At 46.4% G+C, this 20,457-nt stretch overlaps 2 pseudogenes; both read left to right on the forward strand.

Moving 5' to 3' along the window:
- Nucleotides 1-802: 802 nt before the first annotated feature.
- Nucleotides 803-1,221, forward strand: LOC149337632 (protein LLP homolog pseudogene; annotated as a pseudogene).
- Nucleotides 1,222-5,001: 3,780 nt separating this feature from the next.
- On the forward strand, nt 5,002-5,689 carry LOC149337633 (uncharacterized; annotated as a pseudogene).
- Nucleotides 5,690-20,457: the final 14,768 nt, after the last annotated feature.

Genomic DNA, 20,457 nt, shown 5'->3' on the forward strand with positions numbered 1-20,457 from the left:
GAACAAAACAAGCCATCGACAATATATTATGCATGCAGTCACTGAATTTCATGCAACCAATACAATTTACGCCACATGGTTACTTGTAAATTGCGGCAATTTAACGTCAAGAAGCGATATATAGGCAACGAGGGTCGCTATAGTGGAGGGCTCCGGATTAATTTGGACGACTAGGGGTTCTCTAACAAGCGCTTACTTAAGCCAACACACAGGCGTCTTTGTATTTCGACTGTAACGACGTGCGCCGCCGCGGACGGCGTCAGATAGCTTGCGAACGGCAAACGAACGCACAGCCAAACAGCCACCACGACGGGTTTCATGATCACGTCATGATAATGGGCATTGCACATTCTATTCCGCCATTATAATCATAACCAACGCCTTCTTAACACGAGTGTCACTGGTAGTCATCAAATTAAGTTGAATACCAACATTCGCAAGGAAGAAGAGGAGGAGAAAAGCATTTATTTAGTAATGTACAGAGAGGTGCTCGGGGAGAGGCCCCTAATGGGTCTCACCCCTTACAATACTAGGCGGAGTCCCTCATTCCGGGATCCCGTTGGTCGAGACCGCTAGGACAGAACAGAGTTGTTTGCAACAATAAAATTCCTACCGGGATGCAATCGAGCACACTTCAATGTGTAGAAAAAATTCGCGCCTTTTCTACCCGTGTTTACACAAGGCGTGGTCGCTTTGAAGCTATGTCACAAATGATGTGGGATCCAGCTTAGAGCACGTTGCAACGTCGCTGTCCTACGATTCCTTCGCAGTTCGCTCGCACGCTTGTTTATAATCATCAGCAATGGCGAAGAGTTTGCGTAGTAAGTGGAAGCGAGAAATGCGAGCAAAAAGCGAGAGAGGTACTCTGTCAAAGAGCTGGCTAAGCTGAAAGAGATGCTGGCTGCTGCTGCTGGTGGTTCCAAGAACGACAGTGAAATGTCCGACATGTGCATCGTCGTTGATGCCAAGCAAGCCACCGGGCGTCCTGATGCGCCTGATGAGCCGTCTGGCGCACAAGTTGATGACCAGATGGGAACAATGGACATTGACAAGCCTGTGCGAAAGTACGATCCAAAGACACTCAGAGATGAGCACGGCACCTACCCTGTTTGGATGAGCCAGAGGGCAATACGGAAGCTAAACGCTCAGCATGGACGAAAGTCTCGGAAGCCAGCTCGCAAGGGTGTCAAGAAAAACAGGCAGCGGAAGTCCACGCATTAGTTTTTTTCACATTTGTTCATTACTTGTTAATATAAAGCACATGGAAATAAAAATGGAATGCTCACTCTTGAAAAAAAGAGAAAAAAAGAAAACAAGATGACACTTGATTTTTCTATGGTTCCAATTTATGGACGTCTTTCGTAAGAAAGCAGCTCATAGAGGATGATGCAAGAGCAACATAGCGGTATCCACTGAACGAGAACTCAAACGCTTGGAAATGCCCTGTCTTCGTACATCGTTCGTACATCGTACGGCAGTAGCGACGACAGCTTGCGAGACACGCCTAACGCGCTCCCCTGCTTCCTTGTGCAGATCACTTTTGCCGGGCGCACCAGCCGCCCGAAGTACGCCGGCGTATTATCGCACTTCGTCAGCACGGTCAACCACGGAACCAACGCCAACAGGCGTCAGGAGGCGATACTCGTCAGCAGCACACGTGGTCTTCAGTCCTGGTTTCCGGTGGAGCGCCGCTTGCTATATAAGAGGCATTCACTTCCTGGCCGGGTCACTTGGCAGCAGCGACGACAGCTTACGAGACACGCCTAACGCGCTCCCCTGCTTCCTTCTGCATGTTAGTGCTCGTAAAAGCAAACTTTCCTGACTCCTTTCTTTGCCATCGCTGCTGCCAAGCACAATCCTACGAGTATCTCTGTGTGTGTGTGCTAGAATGGCTAAGGATATTGCAAAATTGAAAGAGGAATTCCGTAATGAGTTCGTGAAGCTAAAGGAGGAATTTCAAAGAGAGGTGAAGACGTTACTTGAATCTTCCGAACGCGGCCTGCGGAACGAAGCGCACGAAGTCAAAAAGGAGCAGATGGAACTGACTCACAGCATTGAGTATACGCAGGACATAGAAGAACTAGAGAAAAAATTGCAGCTAGAAGTGGAGAAAAATTCGAAACTAATGATCGAAAATCAGGAGCTCAACTCCCAATGTGCTTCCTTAGAAAAAAAGTCTCGAGATCTTGAGATCCGGCTTGTTCAATGTGAACAATACTCTAGAAACCACAATATTGAAATTCAAGGTGTCCCAGAGAATGAGGAAGAAAATGTGACTCTGATTCTGTGAAAACTTGGTGATGCAGTCAAAGAACCAGTCACAGACTTGGATGTCGAGGCCTGCCATCGCGTTCCCACTCGCAACTCCGGCAAATCTAACATTGTTGTTAGGTTCAAATCCAAAGCCAAGCGTGATGATATGCTGCAGAAATCAAAAAAGAGGCGGCTTATTGTCGAGGATATTGGACTGGAAGGCACGGCTTCAATCTATGTCTACGAACACCTAACGCCCGAAAACAAAAAACTTCTTGGAGCTGCAATAGCAAAGAAAAAGGAAGTTGACTGGAAGTTCGTGTGGACAAGAAATGTGGCTATTTACGCACGCAAAACTCATGGATCCAATGTCATTCGCCTGTATCTGCACGATGATTTGTCAAAAATGGAATAGTAACTGGTCGCTCAGAAGATGCATCTTTTTTTAGTTTCTTAGACTAATATGGAACATACGCCTCTTTTCACACCATGGGAGTTAAACTGCTCTCTAAGAAACAATAAGTGCGGTAAATGTTTGCAAATGCTACACTTGAACATGCAGTGTTCTTTAAATAAGACGGATCATTTGAACAGTTTTCTGTCAAGCCTTCAGTGTACACTAGACGTAATCATGCTATCTGAAACTTGGTATCGCTTCGATAGTGACGTTATTCGATTTCCAGGCTATAATATCTTCTTTCTTAACCGAAGCTCAAAACGTGGTGGGGGCGTCGCCCTTCTAGTAAAAGAAAGCTATTCGTGCCATATCTTATCGGAACACAGTATGAGGAACGAGAATATTGAAATGCTTACAGTCCAATGTCGCCGTCAATCATTTACCGTCGTTTACCGCCCACCACAAGGCAATATGAATGAGTTGCTGCGTGTTTTTGAAAAAGAACTCACTTTTTTGTCCGATAATTTCTTATCTTGTATAGGAGGTGATTTTAATATAGACATGGGTGTTAACAGTCCTGAACAACAAGAATTCACAATATTGCTTAAAGCCGCTAGCTTCCAGAACGTTATAAATAGCCCAACACGCATAACTCCCCTTCATCTACCATTATCGACCTTTTCATCACAAATTATGATGTGCCTCTCAGCGCAGGGCGTTTTGCAGTAGACATCAGTGACCATCTACCTGTTTTTCTGCGCGTTGAGACTAAACCCCTCCAACACAAACCTTTAATCCACGTCGGCAGTGTATTTCCCAGAAAAACCTTGAAACATTTAGAAGTCGCATAGAGCTAGTAGACTGGGAGCCTGTTTTCTTAAGCACCGACTAGGATGCTGCCTACACAGCTTTCTTGCGACTCTTTTTACCAATCTATCACGAATGTTTTCCCACTGTTGAAGTAAAACTGCCGAAAAATGCTCGCAAACCATGGATGTTCCCAAGACTTATAAGACTTGTAAAAAAGAAGCACAGGATGTTTGCTGAATTTATTAGGACTAGGGATACTTCACTATTGGCCCGTTTTAAAGCATTTCGGAACTCTTTGAACAAAGGACTCAAAACAGCTAGGACCACTTACCACAATAACCTTTTTGATAAGGAACTCTCCAATCGCCCTAAAGAAAAATGGAGGCGCCTTAATCTACTTTTGAATAGAATTACGCATCCAAATAACATGACAAGTTTAGTAGTTGATGGAGCTAACCTAAGTGGGTCTCGTTTGGCCGGTGCTTTTAATAAATTTTTTACTACCGTTGGCAGTCGGTATCACAGCCCTGACTTCTCAAAATTTCTTGGTGATAGACTTCCACAATCCCTCTTCTTTGAACCTACAGATGAAAATGAAGTGTACTCTATTTTAAAAAACTTGAGACACGACAAGCTTTGACTCTTGCGATCTCCAGAGCCGCCCAATAAAGTATGTCCTGCCTTCAATAGTTCCCTGCTTAACGCATATATATAACACGGCGCTGACTACAGCCCACTTTCCTGCTCATATGAAACTTGCTAGGGTGGCAGTAATCTTCAAAAAGGGGGATAGAAATAATTTAAGTAATCACAGGCCCATATCTGTCTTACCTTTCTTCTCCAAGGGGCTAGAACGCGTAATTCATCATCGAACTCATAATTTCCTTCTAAAGCACTCTATTATAAATGACTGCCAATACGGGTTTACCAAGAACAAATCAACAGAACATGCATTACTTGATCAAAAAGAATATATATTAGGTAATATTGAATCCCAGAAGCTCACTCTTGGAATCTTCGTAGATTTCAGCAAGGCGTTTGATACCCTCAATCATAGCACCCTCTATGCAAAACTTGAACATTACGGTATACGTGGCCATGCCCTCAACCTTTTCAAGTCGTATATGTCCTCGCGTTCACAATATCTTGTCATCAATAACTGCCACTCTGATGTCCTACAGATTTCAAATGGAGTGCCACAGGGTAGTCTCTTGGGTCCTTCCTATACTTTTTAACTTATATATAAACGACATCACTAATATAAACAACGAGATAAAATTTACTATTTATGCTGATGACACCACTTTGTTCTGTTCCTCCACTGCTATTAACCAATTAACCAATTCAGCGAACTTAGTATTGACTGCTCTGAAGGAATAGTCATCCTCAAACTCCTTGACAGTAAATAAGGAAAAACAAAGGCGATAATATTTCATGCTAAGGGCAAGTTGGTAGAGAATGGTCCGCCTATCTTTTTCAGTGGCACACAAATTGAATATGTTCAATCATTCGCATCACTTGGTGTATACTTTACCCCTTCAATGTCATGGGATGCTCACATAAACAAGGTCTGCATCAAGCTTTCTAAATCCATAGGTATCGTCTCTCGTCATAAGTAGATCTTACCTACAAAGACAAAACTTGACCTTAACTATGCATTCTTTTTTTCATACTTAGGGTACTGCTATTTGGTATGGGGAAATACTACAGTGTCCAATTTGCAAAAGCTTTTTCTTCAACAGAAGAAAATGCTACGAGTCATTACAAATTCCTGCTATGACGCCCCAGCTCGTCCCATTCGAATAAAATACAAAATAATTCCAGTTCCTAGGTTGTTTGAGTACAGGTTTGCCTGTTTTTATAAAAAGCAGACTGCAAGAGATGACCCCTTTTTGTCCCGTATTGTGCAGCTGGTACACAACATGCCGTATACCACTAGAAACGCTGAAATGTTTTCGGTACCCAGATGTAGAACAAACTATGGTTTTGCTATGCTGAAATATATACTACCAAGATGTTTGAACTCTTCTCTTTATAACAATATAAACACAATGTCTTTTCGTGGACTTCGTGAAACTTTTATTGATTAGGTTGTATTAGTACTGAAATACATATGTCGACCGTTTTTTTTTCTTTCCTTGTCATTGTTTAACATATCTAACCCCCTACCTGCATTAAAGCAAAATCTATTTTGTTTGATGTGTGAATTGTTATTTGTATGCCGCAAGAACTGCCGCTGCTGTCATCGTCGACTTTTTCGGGTGACAAAGCCCGTCAAGCGGTTATTGTAAACCGCTTTTATTTCGTCACCCACGCTTTCTGTAATGGCAAAAAGCGAAATAAACATTCATTCATTCATTCATTCATTCATTCATTCATTCATTCATTCATTCATTCATTCATTCATTCATTCATTCATTCATTCATTCATTCATTCATTCATTCATTCACTTTGGTATGAGAACACTGGCTGAGACAGCTTTGTCATTTGCAAACCAAAGGAGGGACGCACAGCAGACGGTTGAATGAGGCACATTGCCAACTTAGCCGCAGAAAGGTTGACGCTTTCAACAGACGAAAGAATTAGAAGGCGACTTACTTTTGCTGAAAACGAGGTGCACCTTTCAGCGCAGTCCTGGTAGTAAAAGGCATCGCGGGAAAACTGCAAACAGCAGCGTGAAACGAAGTGCCTACAAGCGCGAGACAATGAAGGCAGAGAAACGTTGTGAGCGTCCACTTAGTGCGCGTAGCAAGCGACCGCTAGCGACCGCAACGCCAAATGGCCAGACGAAGTACTACATTCCAAAAATGCAAAATAAACAAAGCAGCAACATAAAAATAATCACAAATTGCATCTCATACTTTTATGTCACGCTAAGCATTTATAACTTGCAAAAAGGTTTATTTTTACTTTAAACAGTTAAATTCACGTAGACAGACTGTAGACTATCACCACCGAGCGGAGCGACACAAAGCAGCAAGCTGAGGCGTTCAGGCGCTCCTCTTGAGACCGGCCGTGGCGAAGGGAAGAATGCGCGCGAGCCTCGAGCGGACTGCGCCAACATGGCGAGGACAGCATGGAAGAAAGCGGCGATGGCGCGACGGCAACATTCTTTGCTCGTGGCCAACCGAGGCCGAACGAAGAGGCGTTCGCAACAGGAAACAAATTTCATGATTTGCGTAACTTTAGTGCACCTTTACAAGTGGTGGGCTAGTTGTACTCGATGTGGACCGTGATAAACGTGATCTCGGAGTAACTATGACAAAATGCGCTGTCAGTTTGAGCACAAAGCGCGTACTTTGCACCGGTGCGCCTTCTCTTAAAAAGGTGCAAATATCGGTGTAGGGCACTGAAATCTAACAGTTTATGTGCCACATTTGCATGTTTCATTCATTGCTTGGAATAAAACGTGAAGGTTAAAAATGCTTGTCATGATCTATATCATGTTTAATCAATGGTGGCAGCTTTCTGCCAATCGCCTGAACATATTGGCCCGTCTTCGTAACATAGTCTTGAGTTAGACGTTTCAGTAACCGCGGATATCTTAAACGGACGTCTTGAAGTTTCCAAAAGACATCTGGCCGTCGACGTATATGAGACGTTTCATTCTAGCGCAAGACATGTGAAGCCATTTCGAGCTGTTCAAGGATGTTTATAAGATGTTCTGTGTTTCGTGGGACTTGATTGCAAAGCAGTGCTACAACCACTTTTTTGTGTGTGAGAAAACACCCTGATATTGTTTTTCTGCCAATAGTACGTGTGCATGCGGCTATCTGAAAAACAAAGAACCACTCGTTCGCACACGTGAATTTACGCACTAAAGAAAACAGCTGTGCATATAGGCAACTTCCACACAGATCAAAATTACGAGGTGGCGTACGTAAATTGAGAACTGACTTCATGCCGACAAAAAAAATAAGAGGAGTTAAGCTTTATGCACACATGCTCGGACCTCGTTTTGTATTTTGCCTGTGAAAGCATAGTGTCCTTCCAGAAGTTCTGCACGAAAGACTTCGGAGCTCTTTTTCGACTCTTTAAAAGTGTGCCACAGTATTTAGTCTACAAAAGCACTGTGCTGAATCTCACTGTTTCACATAGTCTGTCACATGGAACAACTGCAGAAACAGAGTTGTATGCCCTGCTTGTAGACTAGAAGCAGATTTCCGTTATTCGGCGCGACAGTTTATTCGTACCCTCGAGATGTCATATATTTGTAGAGTGAAGGAGAGGGCGGAACGTCGCTTGTCGTATAGCCGCTCAGCATTCACAAAACAAACTGATCGCCGAAGTAATTCGGAATGTAAACTGAGTGCGTACGCACTGGCCCTACTCGACAGATGTAGTACGACTAACATACTCACCTGAGACAGTCGCAAAAAAGGGACTGACATCACTAGCTTCCAAGAATATTCCGAGCTGGTTAATCTAGTCATCCCTCAAATTAAGTAAAATATCTCCTAAAGTTGCTTGACAGTTGTCCTGCGCAAAGTCCGTCGACCGCTGTCACAACCAGCGTTACGCGCACGCTGTTTTTCACCCCATGGGTGCCGCCAAACTCCTCCGATTTTTTTTTTACCTACGTCAGTCGTCATCACAACGCTGAAGCTCTTGCGACGCCATAATCAGAGTATTTTCCGGCAGTTTTTTACCGGACTGCCTCACTGCGGAATGAAAAGCGTTTTCAATCATTGCACGATTTTATAACGAAAAAAGAAAATTAAAGTGGAAGCTCCGACATGCCGATTGGCGCCACCTGCGTCTTAGTAGTGCGTGTAGCACGAAGCCAGCACGGCGGTAGTTTCCAGCATAGCCACTAGATGGCAACACATTTCATTGCGCATGCAATCATAGTGGTCGTTTCTAACATAGACACTAGACGGCGCCATATTCCCAGTACAAAACAGTCTATAGAATTCCAGCACACCTGAGAATCGGTCCCACGGCTCCTTTTCCTCGGTGGCCTTTCCTCGTGGCATTCGCAACGTCCCAAATCCCGCCACGCAGATCCGCCAGGGCCCATTTTAAGTACCCTACCCGTGTGACTCACACGGCGGGGTCTTTGCGAAGACTCACGGGTGATGCATGTCTGCATCGATTATTCACGTCTACTTCGAAGCGCTTTAAGAAAGGTTTTATCCCAAGCAATGCCAGCTACGCAACAAGAATTATGGTCAACCTGCCTTATTGCGGTGTTCTTCGTTTAGCTTCAACAGGGCTTCGCTTCTACACTCTCAACTGGCTCACCGCATAAGCTAGCAGATGCATGTGCTCGATATGCGAAGTGAGAAAAAGCAAGTTTTGAGAACTAGGCTTCATACCCAACCATTGTCAAGCGGTTTGAGGATTTCCTTGTGACACATTCTTGAGACATGGACTGAGCAATCTGTTCTTTATTTAAATGCCTAAGCGCACATGAGCAGCACAGATAAAAGAACAGACAACGGAGGCCTAATCAAGGCACGAGGCCGTGGTAATTTGGTAACTGCTGTGGTAATTTTATTGCAATATGGAGAACGTCCGAAGCCCGACTTTCTCACTCTCACTGTAAGCAAGTATTTGGTAGCGAGCGCTGCCTACCGACGTTCCTTACATCTGTAGCGGTCATGAATCCTGTACACTAAGTGACGCACCCCGAGAAGCGGACCGTGCGCTCAGCGGCCTAGCCAGCTTTTGTCTGCAGGAAATCAATGCGAATATATCAATGAGAATATCCTATGCGAATACGATTACATGGCTCATCGAGAAACAAATGCGGCGTCTGCGATCTCCCAAAAATACCTGATGACGTCACCGTAATATCAAAGAAAAGTAGTAGTAGTAATATTGATTTTAATGGCGCAAAAGCAACTGAGGCTATGATGCGCCAAACACAAGGTTAGAGTTTTTGTTAAAGGCGAAGCTTTCTATACTTAGAGTTTGTTTAAGATGCTGGCTTCCTTGAGAAACCTAAAAATACATGAGATGTGAACCAGTGCTCGATCACCTAAAAGTAACACGGGGTGTAATGGGATGCTTTCCCTGTAAAATGTTGTAAAATATTTCTTTCTTTGTTCTTCTAGATTTATACATGAAATTCAAATGGGGTTCACTGTGAGTTCAGCACCGCACATTTCAAAGAGAGGTTTGTTTTGTTTGTTTAGCAGAAAGTTGTGCGGGAGGTGGGTGTGTCCAATGCGGAGCCGAGATAAGATAACTTTGGTAAAACGTTCTTGATGCTTACATGATTGCCATTCCCCTAAAATGGGCTTAACAGAATGTAATTTGCATTAACAGAATGTAATGCTGCCTGCCACTTATTTCTGAGTTTACTGTTGATAAACTTTAAGCAATCCCTGTGCGGTATGCTCACTTGTTTTATTTGACCATTCCGGGCTTGTGCAGCGCATACATCTGCTTTCTCATTGCCCACAATTCCAACATGGCTAGGAACCGAGCAGAATTTAATGTTATGCTTATGTTTTGTGATTTTAACTATATTATGTATGATGCTTCCTATTATGGGTTCATCAGCATTCCTGGGTTGCAGTGCTTTGAGCATCCTGAGCGAATCGGTGTAAATGATGCTGTTTTTGATGCTCTCTCTTACTATTTTTTCTACAGCTACAAAGACGGCATAACACTCAGCAGTAAAACCTGATGCGCATACTGGTAGTCACATTATCTGTTTAGTATTTTCTTGGATTACTGCACTTCCAATGTGACTCTGTTTTTGAGCCATCGGTATAAAATTCAATGTAAGTGTCACACTTTTCTTGCAGTGCAAAGAATTCCTGTAATATGTACTCGTTTGGCGTTTGCTTTTTGTCTAAATGTGTCATTGTGAAGTCACATACTCAAGGCAGGCTGTACCATGGTGGCAAATATTCATTCCTTTGTGCAATATTCGGCAAGCAGTCTATTACTGTTAGCTCTTCACATTTGTCTTCAAAGCGCAATAGTAATGGTCTGATAGAATGTTGTTTGTTGATGAATAATCTTTTAGATGGGCCCTTCTTGACAATTGGCTGGCAGAGATGTTTCGGAAGAGAACGGATTTTTAAGACATATGTGTATGTAAGTGCGATTCTTCGCTCCTCAAGAGCGGGCTCATTAATTTCAACGTATAGGCTGGCTACTGGTGATGTTCTGTAAGCTCCAGATGATAGGCGTAAATCAATATTATGAATGGGGTCTAATCTTTTCAAGTAGGATGCACTTGCCGAACCATATACTATGCACCCATAGTCAAGCTTGGAGCGCACCAGAGAGCGATATATTTGTCAAAGGCTTGCTCTATCGGACCCCCACCGTTTCCGTGAGAGCACTTTTAAGATATTGAGGGTTTGAGAAACTTTCTTTGTAAGGTTAATAATGTGTGGTAGAAATGTGAGTTTCTTGTCGAAAGTTAGGCCTAAAAATTTGTATGCTTGTTTAATGGGTAGCGCAGTATGATTCATGTGTATATTGGGATCGACCTGCAGGCCTCGTCGCAATGAAAAAAGAACAGCTACTGTTTTTTGAGGGGAAAATTTAAATCCATTTCTGTCTGCCCAAGCACCTAGTTTATTTAGTGTGATTTGTATTTGTCTCTCACAGGTTGATATGCTGGAGGACGAGCACGCAATTTGTAGGTCATCTACATAATCTGAATAAATTATGGACTTGGGAATTTCTTTAGCTAAGGAATTCATTTTTATTATGAAGAGTGTCGGGCTTAGAATGCACGCACGGGGTACGCCGTTCTCTTGGGTGAAAGCGATTAAGAGAGTTGCTCCTAGGCGGACTCGGAATGTGCGGTTAGCCAGGAAGTCGTTCAAGCAGTTCAGCATCCTGCCGCGGATACCTAGCTCTGCAAGGTCACGGAGGATGCCGAACTTCCACGTGGTATTGTAGGCCTTCTCCAAGTCGAAGAAAACCCCAATACAGTGCTGCTTGTGGATGAACGCCTCCCGGATGGTGTTTTCTAGGCGGGCAAGGTGATCTGTGGTCGAGCATGCTTTTTTAAACCCACATTGGTGTGTATCTAATAGTTGCCGAGATTCAAGTACGATGATCAGTCTAATGTTTATTACGCTTTCGAAAGATTTAGCAATGCAGCTGGTGAGGGCTATTGGTCTGTAACTGCTATGACTTGTTGGTGGTTTTCCGGGTTTGAGAAAAGGTATTATGACTGCTTTTGTCCACTCGTCAGGTATATTTCCAGTTATCCAGAATTTAATAAAGAATTTTAACAGTGCCTCTACAGCAGCCTCGGAGAGATGGGCAAGCATAGCGTAATGCACGTTGTCTGGTCCTGGTGCTGTCTTTTTTCCAGAATATAATACCTTATTTATTTCTTGCAGTGTGAGAGGCTGGTTGTAATCCTCATGTATACCTCCTCCGGATGGGAATTTTTGTTTTTCAGTTATTGCTTTGTGTTTCTGAAATGTGTTTGTGTAGTTGGATGAGCTTGAGATCTCAGCAAAATGATCGCCCATTATGTTGGCCTGTTCTTCTAAAGATGTTTGTGTCCCGGGTGCTGTCAAGAGAGGAAGTGTGAAAGGGTCACCAGTAAATTTACGAACTTTTTCCCACATTTTCGTTGATGTTATTTAACTATTTATTGAGGAGACTTATTTCTGCCAAGAGGTTTTCTCTGCATTTCTTCGCACATACCGCGCTCTGGCTTTTGCCTTCTTAAAGGTAAGTAAGTTCTCTCCAGTGGCATATCGACGCAGAGCACTCCAGGCTTTGTTTTGTTGTTTTTTTGCTAATGTGCATTCTTGTGTCCACCACACTTTATGTTTCTTTTGTGCAAGTCCTGTTGTTTGTTGTATAGAGAGTGTTGCGGCCGATATTATGCATTCAGTAAATTTCTCATTAATTTCATCTGTGCTGAGGTGGTCAGAAAATTCCTTTTCCAGAGTGGCACTTTTTAAAACATCCCATTTAAAATCATTAGAAAGTAATGGTGATGCGAAAGCTAAATCGAGAAAGCTCATTTTTGCTGAGCTTGGGCAGCAAAATGTGGCTTTTCCCGTATTTAAAAGACAGACATTATTCGAAAGTATCTTCGATTGTTTGGCCTCTAGAGTCACAGCGTTCGCTTCCCGAAAACGGAGAGTGAGCATTGAAATCGCCAACTACCAGAAATGGCTCCGGCAATTCATCGATCAGGCCTTCTAGATCTTGGCATGTTAATGTTATGTGTGTGGGAAGATATACAGAACATATTGTTATGATTTTGTAGCTGATGACGCTAACCGCAACTGCCTCAAGGTTTCGTTTCAGTTCGATTTCTTGAGCCGGGACTCCGCTTTGAATGACGATTGCGACGCCTCCCGAGAGTCTATTTGTAGCTCGCGATCACGCTTAAATGTTTTATAATGTCTTAAGATATTTGAATGTTGAGGACCAAGATTGGTCTCTTGAAGACATCAAGCTAGATGCATCACTGACCCTAGAATATGTGTTATAGCACTGCAGTTCCTCAACATTCCTCTACAGTTCCATTGAACCACAAATGCCATGTTTGTGTTTTTGGGTTTGATTGGAACGGAAAGAATTTACTGTTCCGGGCCCGTTACCGGGCCTCTGTCTTTTCTTCGCTCGTGAGAGCCGGTCCGCCGCTGCAAAGCACGCGGAGTAGGAGCTGTATCCATTACGTCGCGATAGGTGCTGGAGGACCGCGAAGCAGCGGATGTGTTGGTGTCGGGCCTCCCCCGACGGGGGGACGTCCTGCGGGATGCTGACCCGTGGGCCGGCACTTCCTGGCTTGGAGTTGGCAGAGCAGCCTTCGCTGTCTCTGCCTGGGGCGTGGATGGCCCTGCCACAGGCGCGGTGGAAGTGGCCGCGGCAGGTGCCGGAGTGCTGTGTGGTGCTACGCCCCTGCGCACCACATCAGCGAAGTTTGGTTTTGCTGTGAAGGAGAATGTGTTGTTAAGTGCAAAACGCCTTCTGGCTTCTTTGAATGAAATGTTTTCTTTGGTCTTAATGGTGAACATTTCTTTTTTCTTTTTCCAGGACGGACACGCCCTGGAGTACGCAGCGTGGTCGCCTTCGTAGTTTGCGCAGCGTAGTGCTGCGTCGCATTCCTCAGACTGGTAGTCCTTTCATGCGCATTTCGCGCAGGTTTTGCGGCCGCGGCAGCTCTGTGAGCCATGGCGAAACTTCTGGCAATTGAAACAGCGACGGGGATAAGGTATGTAGTGCCTTACGTTGACTTTCAGGTATCCTACTTCAATTGTTTCGGGCAAGCTGCTGGTGTTAAATGTAAGGACCATGTTTTTGGTGTCTATTTCCTTACTATCCTTGCGGATTTTGATCCTGTGGACGTCAATTACATTTTGTTCGGATAGTCCTTGAAGCATTTCAGTTTCTGTTAGGTGGATAAAGTCAGCCTCTGAGATAACGCCTTTAACTGTGTTGAGGGATCGGTGGGGAGTCACGGGACAGAGATGTCCCCTATAGAAGCAATGTTTGCAAGTTTCGAGCACTGGATGCTCTCGCATAGTTCAAGGAGTAGGTCGCCGCTGGACATTTTGGATACCTTGTAGCCAGGCCCTAAGGTATCTGTTAGGCATTTGGTAACAAGAAATGGGGATATGATTCGGACATGCTTTTCTTCACAGTTACTGTGTATAACATGAAACTTTGTGAAAGTTGGTTTCTTTTTCATCAGAAAGTCTGCTGCTTCGTTCCGCCCTCTTTTGAGGGAGCGATCAGGTTTGGAAAGGGGGAGCCATAAAAAAACTGATGTTTTTCGGTCATGGTGCCAGCCGCCCAGCATGGAGTCCAACAAGGGGACGTGACAGGAACTTGAAAGAAAGTCCTGCCCACGCCAGCTGTACACATATACTGTAAGCTAATATGACTCAACTCAGGGTAGTTGGTCACACACGGTTAACCCTCGCCGCCAGGAAAAAGAGGAAAAACGAAGAAGAGAGGGTGATACAGGAAAGTTGTAAGAAAGGAAATAGGAAAGCGAAAGATAGAGGGGCGGACAGGAAAATGCGACTGCCGATTTCCTCCGGTTGGGACAGGCCGGAGGTGCCGTCTACAGGAAGCTGGGGCCAAAGTGGTGTGTTGCCTCCGCCGAGGGGCCTTAAGGGTCCAAACGCTCGGCATCGGCTCAACCACCAGGATCCCCTTTTCGCCGGACACGGCGATGCCACGCACGGCTAAGCGCGGATGCTGGGGTCCGTGGTGACGCATGCTCACCATCATCCCCCTGCGGGGATGTCCCTGCCGATGCTCGGGATACCCCGTGGTGTCGCCAGTCACCAACGTCTGCATGCTGCAGACGTCCCCCTGCGGGGAAATATCAAAGAAAAGAAAATATCTTTCCAAGGTGCGGGGAATTGATCCAAGGTCTTCCAGTTTGCGAGGCGAGCATATAAAACCACAGGCCGTAAAACCACGTCGCTTCTTCAAGAGCATAGGCGAACGTAGTGCATGCGTTGCCTTACGACAGTATGCTAATGAGTAGGTGTGTCACTAAAAAGGAAGATAACATAATAAGAACGTAAATAAAATTAAAAAGAGATGAAAATACAGAAACGATGCTTTCGCATTCATAGCACACAAGTAGACTTGAGTGCCCTCCGCAATGTTTGTGACACAGCTCCGTCAGTATACAAACTTTGGTTGGTTTAGTTTGGTTTATTGGGGTTTAACGTCCCGAAGCAACTTAGGCTATGAGGGACGCCGTAGTGAAGGACTCCGGAAATTTCGACCACCTGGGGTTCTTCAACGTGCACTGACATCGCACCGTACACGGGCCTCTAGAATTTCTTCTACAAAAAAATCCTACTGCCGCTGCCGGGATCGAACCCGCGTCTTTCGGGTCAGCAGCCGAAACTGATTTTCAGACAAATGCCGAAGCAGTGATGCCGAGTACAACTCTAAAATGTGACTTATTAACAAAACCGTGTACCCGCGCGCAACACTGAATAAGGAATAAAACCTGCGAAATCTTGCATTTATCTCCCTACATTAAGAAAGTCGTCGTTAGTTTTCGGTGTCAGTCAAACTTCAAGAAAAATACGTCTCGTGTGACGGTTAACTGAGCACGCTTAATTGAGCACGCTAATATTATGTGGTAAGGCGCACCGGATTGTACACCAGCGACAGGCCCATATTGCTGACATCGGCACGCCTGCCTGAATATTTCGCTGCCCGTGACCGTACAGGTGGTCTCTGAGGCTATGCTTACCTGAACACGTGAATGAGCCCAGGTTATAGCGATAGCCCTCCTCGCTAGCATGCGTCAGCCTATGGCGGTTTAAACTAACTGGCCGCGACGTTGCATAAGGACAAATGTCGCATTTGAAGCGTCTGTTGCCGGTGTGTGTTAGATTGTGTCGAGCGAGTGTATTAAATTTCGCAGCCGCAAAAGAAGGGTCTTTTCGTTGTGTGCGTCCGCTTGTGCGCTGTTGAGTTGCAAGGGTTTGCCGTCAAAAAGAGTGCGTGTCGCACTTGAACGGTTTTTCACCCCTGTGTATACGCTTATGTCGAGTGAGGTTGCCGGAGTTGGCAGCTGCAAAAGGGCACACGTTGCAAATGAAGTTCTTCTCGCCAGTATGCATTCGCTTGTGCACAGCTAGATTTTCAGAATGAGCAGTTCTGAATGTGCGCTACTAAAATGTGGAGTGACATTTCTAGACTCCGCTGCTGTAGAGGGACACGCGTCGCGATTGAAAGGGATATCACCAGTGTGCGTACTATCGTGTGTAGTGACACATCTAGGCTCTTCAGGTGTAGAAGTAGACGTGTCCCGATTGAAGAAGCTTTCGCCAGTGGGCATACTATCGTGTGTTGTCCCACATCCAGACTGCATGTGTAGGACACGTGTCACGATTTAAGTTGCTTTCGCCAATGAGCATACTATCATGTGGAGTGACACTTTCAGACTCCCCAGGTGTAAAAGAAGACAAATCGCGATTGAAGTGGCTTCGCCAGTGTGCATACTATCGTGTGTTGTGACACATCGAGACTCTGCAGGTGTAAAAGCAGGCGTATTGCCACTGAAAGGCCTTTCTTTAGCATGTGTATATGCTTGTGCGCAGTTAACGTTGCAGAGTCGTCAGTTGTAAAAGGGCACAGGAGACACTCATGTAGTCGGCCTCCTGAGTGGCATAGCATATATTTCTTAGCCTCGCACATCGCAAACACCTCAGGGCCCTTAGAGCATTTAAATGGCTCTCCTTCTGTCTCAGTGTGCATGTGTCTCGTAACATCGGCAAAGTACGCTGAAACGTAGGCGCAAAAGGCGCAGCTGAACACATCTCTTTTCAATACTCGTGCCTGTCGCCCGAACGAGTTCTGCTTAATAAGTGAATACAGGTGATAGGGTGCATTGCTGGTAGTGTTCACCGCCTTTTCATGCTGGTCGTTGTGTTCGAATGAGCCCAGAACACAACTTCCGTCGGGCTAGTCGGGAAAGCACACCAGCTCTGCAAATAAAACTGATACAAGGTATTTCGTTAGAGAAAATCATTTTTGTTTTCCCGCTTCCTCCGTCCGCATTATTTTCGTGCGACGGTTTAAGCATGCCAGGTTGTTGGTCGCAGCGAAGAACAATTCTCCCTAAGATTCATGCTAAAATAACGCACCGTTCGCGGACATTTTTAGGAAACGCACCACGCCAACTACATCTCTAGTATTAAGGAGAGGATTTATGCAAGCTTTCAAAATAGTACTCGTAGTGTATCTACCAAAAATATGTTGCAAGAGGATATGCCGGGCTAGTTGGTTCATTTCTGAAATAAAGAGTTAACTGCGGGAAAGGGTTAGGACACCAGGGAGACACATTCACTACACAGAAGAGTGACAACTTTGTCAGTCCGCGCTTCTAAGTGTCGTGAATGTGCCACCCTGGTGTCCTAACCCTTTCGCGCAGTTAACTCTTTATTTCTGTATCTACCGTCGTGTGCTGTTAAGGCAGCTCTGACATCACACCCGAATGTAGGCAGCACTGTGCATGACATTGTGCTCGTATAAACCACTGTATGTGGCGGAGCTTGACGTTGACGTCTTTTGTAACGCTCTAGCACTTAAAGCTTGAAGCGGTCAGTTGCCCAAGTTTGTGCAAAACCGTGTATGTACTACTGTATTATATGTGCATTGATGCGATGAACTTGAAGCTGTTTTCCTCGTGCTCGTCAGCGCAAACAAAAAAAAATGCTTTTCATTTAGGTTGGTTGGTTGGTTTATGGAGTTTAACGTCCCAAAGCGACTAAGGCTATGAGAGACGCCGTAGTGGAGGGCTCCGGAAATTTCGACCACCTGGGGTTCTTTAACGTGCACTGACATCGCACAGTACACGGGCCTCTAGAATTTCTCCTCCAAAGAAATTCCAGCCGCCGCGGCCTGGATCGAACCCGCGTCTTTCGGGTCAGCAGCCGAGCACCATAACCGCTGAGCCACCGCGGCGGCCTTTTCATTTAGGATGACAAATTTTGTTTTGAGGAGAGAATTCGTATCACAATAACCACTTAGCAATATCTATCTGCTCATCACACAACTGATATCATGCCTGCAAGTCTCATATACTGTGAAAAAGAAGCACGAGCTCTCCAGTAAAAATTTGGCAGTCATAACACACACGTGCAGCAAAGTACAAATTGTCACTCTTGGTGTGTTGCCTCCGCCGAGGGGCCTTAAAGGTCCGAACGCTCGGCACTGGCTCAACCACCAGGATCCCCTTTTCCTCGGACACGGCGATGCCACGCACGGCTAAGCGCGGGTGCTCGGGTCCGTGGTGGCGCAACTCACCAACGTCTGCATGAATCAGACGCCCCTGCGGGGAACAGAAGGCAGTGACGAATCCTGCCTCCAGGAGTGGAGATAATGGCCAGTGAAGCTGGTCCTCCCTCTTCTGACCTTCCTGGCCGTTTTTGAGCGCGTTTACGTTGTTGGGGATGTCCATCTTGTTTCTGTTGAAGCTTTGGTGGGGGACAGTCCTCTGCCACCACCTTTCTGCGGGTGGTCTTGGAAGTAGGCCCTTAGAATGAGGCAGCCACAAGCGAATTTGTACCGCCACAAGTACGTGTCTCAACGGTAACCGGTGCTACTTCTGCTTCGCGAAGGCGGGGTGTGCCCACGTGGGCAACGGTAGACACCTTTGAAGCTGATTGAAGACAGTGACGAGTCCTTCGAGGAGAGGAGATAACGGCCAGTGATGCTGGTCCTACCTCTTCTGACAGTCCTGGCCGTTTTTGAGCACGTTTACGTTGCTGGGGATGTCCATCTTGTTGCTTTTAATGCTTTGGTTAGACGTGGAGGCTGCCACAAGCGAATTTGTACCGCCACCAATACGTGTCTCAAAGGAAACCGGTGCTTCTTTCGCTTCGCGAAGGCGAGGTGTGCCCGGGTAGGCAACGGGCGCCAGCTTTGAAGAAGACATTCACGAGTTCTGCTTCGGGTAGAGGAGACAGTGGTCCAGGATGCTGGGGCTAGCTGTATTGATCGCCCTGGCCGTTTTTGGCATGTTTACGTTGTTGGGGATGTTCATTTGGCTTCTGTTAAAAGGAGACTGAGGAGAAATTGAAGTTGGCTTGTATCGACAGAATACCAGCTCCTAATTACAAAAACGCCACACACACTGACAACAATGCTCTCGTAACGTAGAAAAGAGCAAGAACCGAAATACAGGTATCGCCACCACAGGTCAAACTCGCAAGTACAAGCGTGATGACGTCAGAGGACAAAACAGTGTTGCTAGAACCATTGGTTCTAGCAAGGTTCCTATTTCCTAATGGTTCCTAATGGCTCTAGCAATGGTTCCTAGTATTGCTAGAACCAATGGTTCTAGCAACACTAGGACACGAGAAGCCACAAATCACTGAGGCGCACCCAATGCATGCGCAAATCTCCTTGATGTCGCCAGAAGGCACCGCGTAAACGGCAGCTACGCGCGCGCCTGCAGCATCGGGACCAATCAGCACCTGCTCACCGGCGGTAGGCGGGCTTCCGGTATTCCTCTAACGGTAACAAGGTACACAACTAAATGTGTCTATTTGAGAGAACTTCGCTGATGAGGGGGAATGGCAGGTGCAGCCAGTAGGTGTTCACCCCTTCTCCATTCAGCCAGGAGGAGGTCGACTCGGAGGCGGTGGCGGAGAACAAACTTGGGGTCGCAGTCCAGGCTGGTTGCCCTGCGCTGGCTTGTGCCCTTAAGGAGGCCCCGGCCACGGTTTACGAGCTCGGCCTCGCCCTGGGGGGATGGGACTGCTTCAGTATGTCCAGCAGGGTCTGGAGGGGACTTGGAGGTTTTCTCCTCCATGACTTGAGGAGGGGGACTTGCTCTCTATGTATACACAGCCAGCCGGGGTGGTACGGGCAAGACGCATGCACGCACCCGTAGGGACTGTCGCTGGCCTGGGAGAGCGCGGCGGCAGGGGTGTCACGAAGGGGGACGGCCGCTTGGTACCAAAAAGTGTCCGCAGGAGTGGAGGCGCACTCTTTCCCACACAGGCACCAGCACGGACACACACGGACGGACACACACACACACACCAACTCACACCAACACTCGCACCAACACTCTTCTCTTCAAGCGTCCAGGGCACTTCAGCAGCCACAGGCTGCTCCTCCTGGCACCTCTTCCAAAGGATCTAAGAAGCCCACAACGGCCCTGACATCCCCGGCCATCACTCGGTCCCGAACCCAGTTCCTAAAGACCACTGCCCCCCCCCCCAACCCACGCACCACCAAGCGGGCTCAAAGGGACCGTGGACCAAGAGAACCCTCCCGTCAGGGGCCCCCGTCCACCGCTCCTAGCCCGGACAACAACCAGGCCGTCCCCTCACCTGAAGCAACCTACGAAAAGGCCCCAGCCCTGCAGGCTCTGCTCCAGGCTGCCTGCTCAGTGCCCCACCCTAAAGGGACTCCAACTGACAAACCTCCGATGCCCGCTTACACACCTGCCCCTGCTGGAACCATGGTGGTACCCACGGAGCCCTCCACAATCTCCCACCCAGCTCCAACCCAGCCCTCCAACCAGGAGGACGAGCCCAGGGACACCCGGCCCCAAGCA

The sequence above is a fragment of the Amblyomma mixtum genome, chromosome 7 (genome assembly GCF_055824585.1).
Source record: "Amblyomma mixtum isolate Tamu chromosome 7, ASM5582458v1, whole genome shotgun sequence".
Lineage (NCBI taxonomy): Eukaryota > Metazoa > Arthropoda > Arachnida > Ixodida > Ixodidae > Amblyomma > Amblyomma mixtum.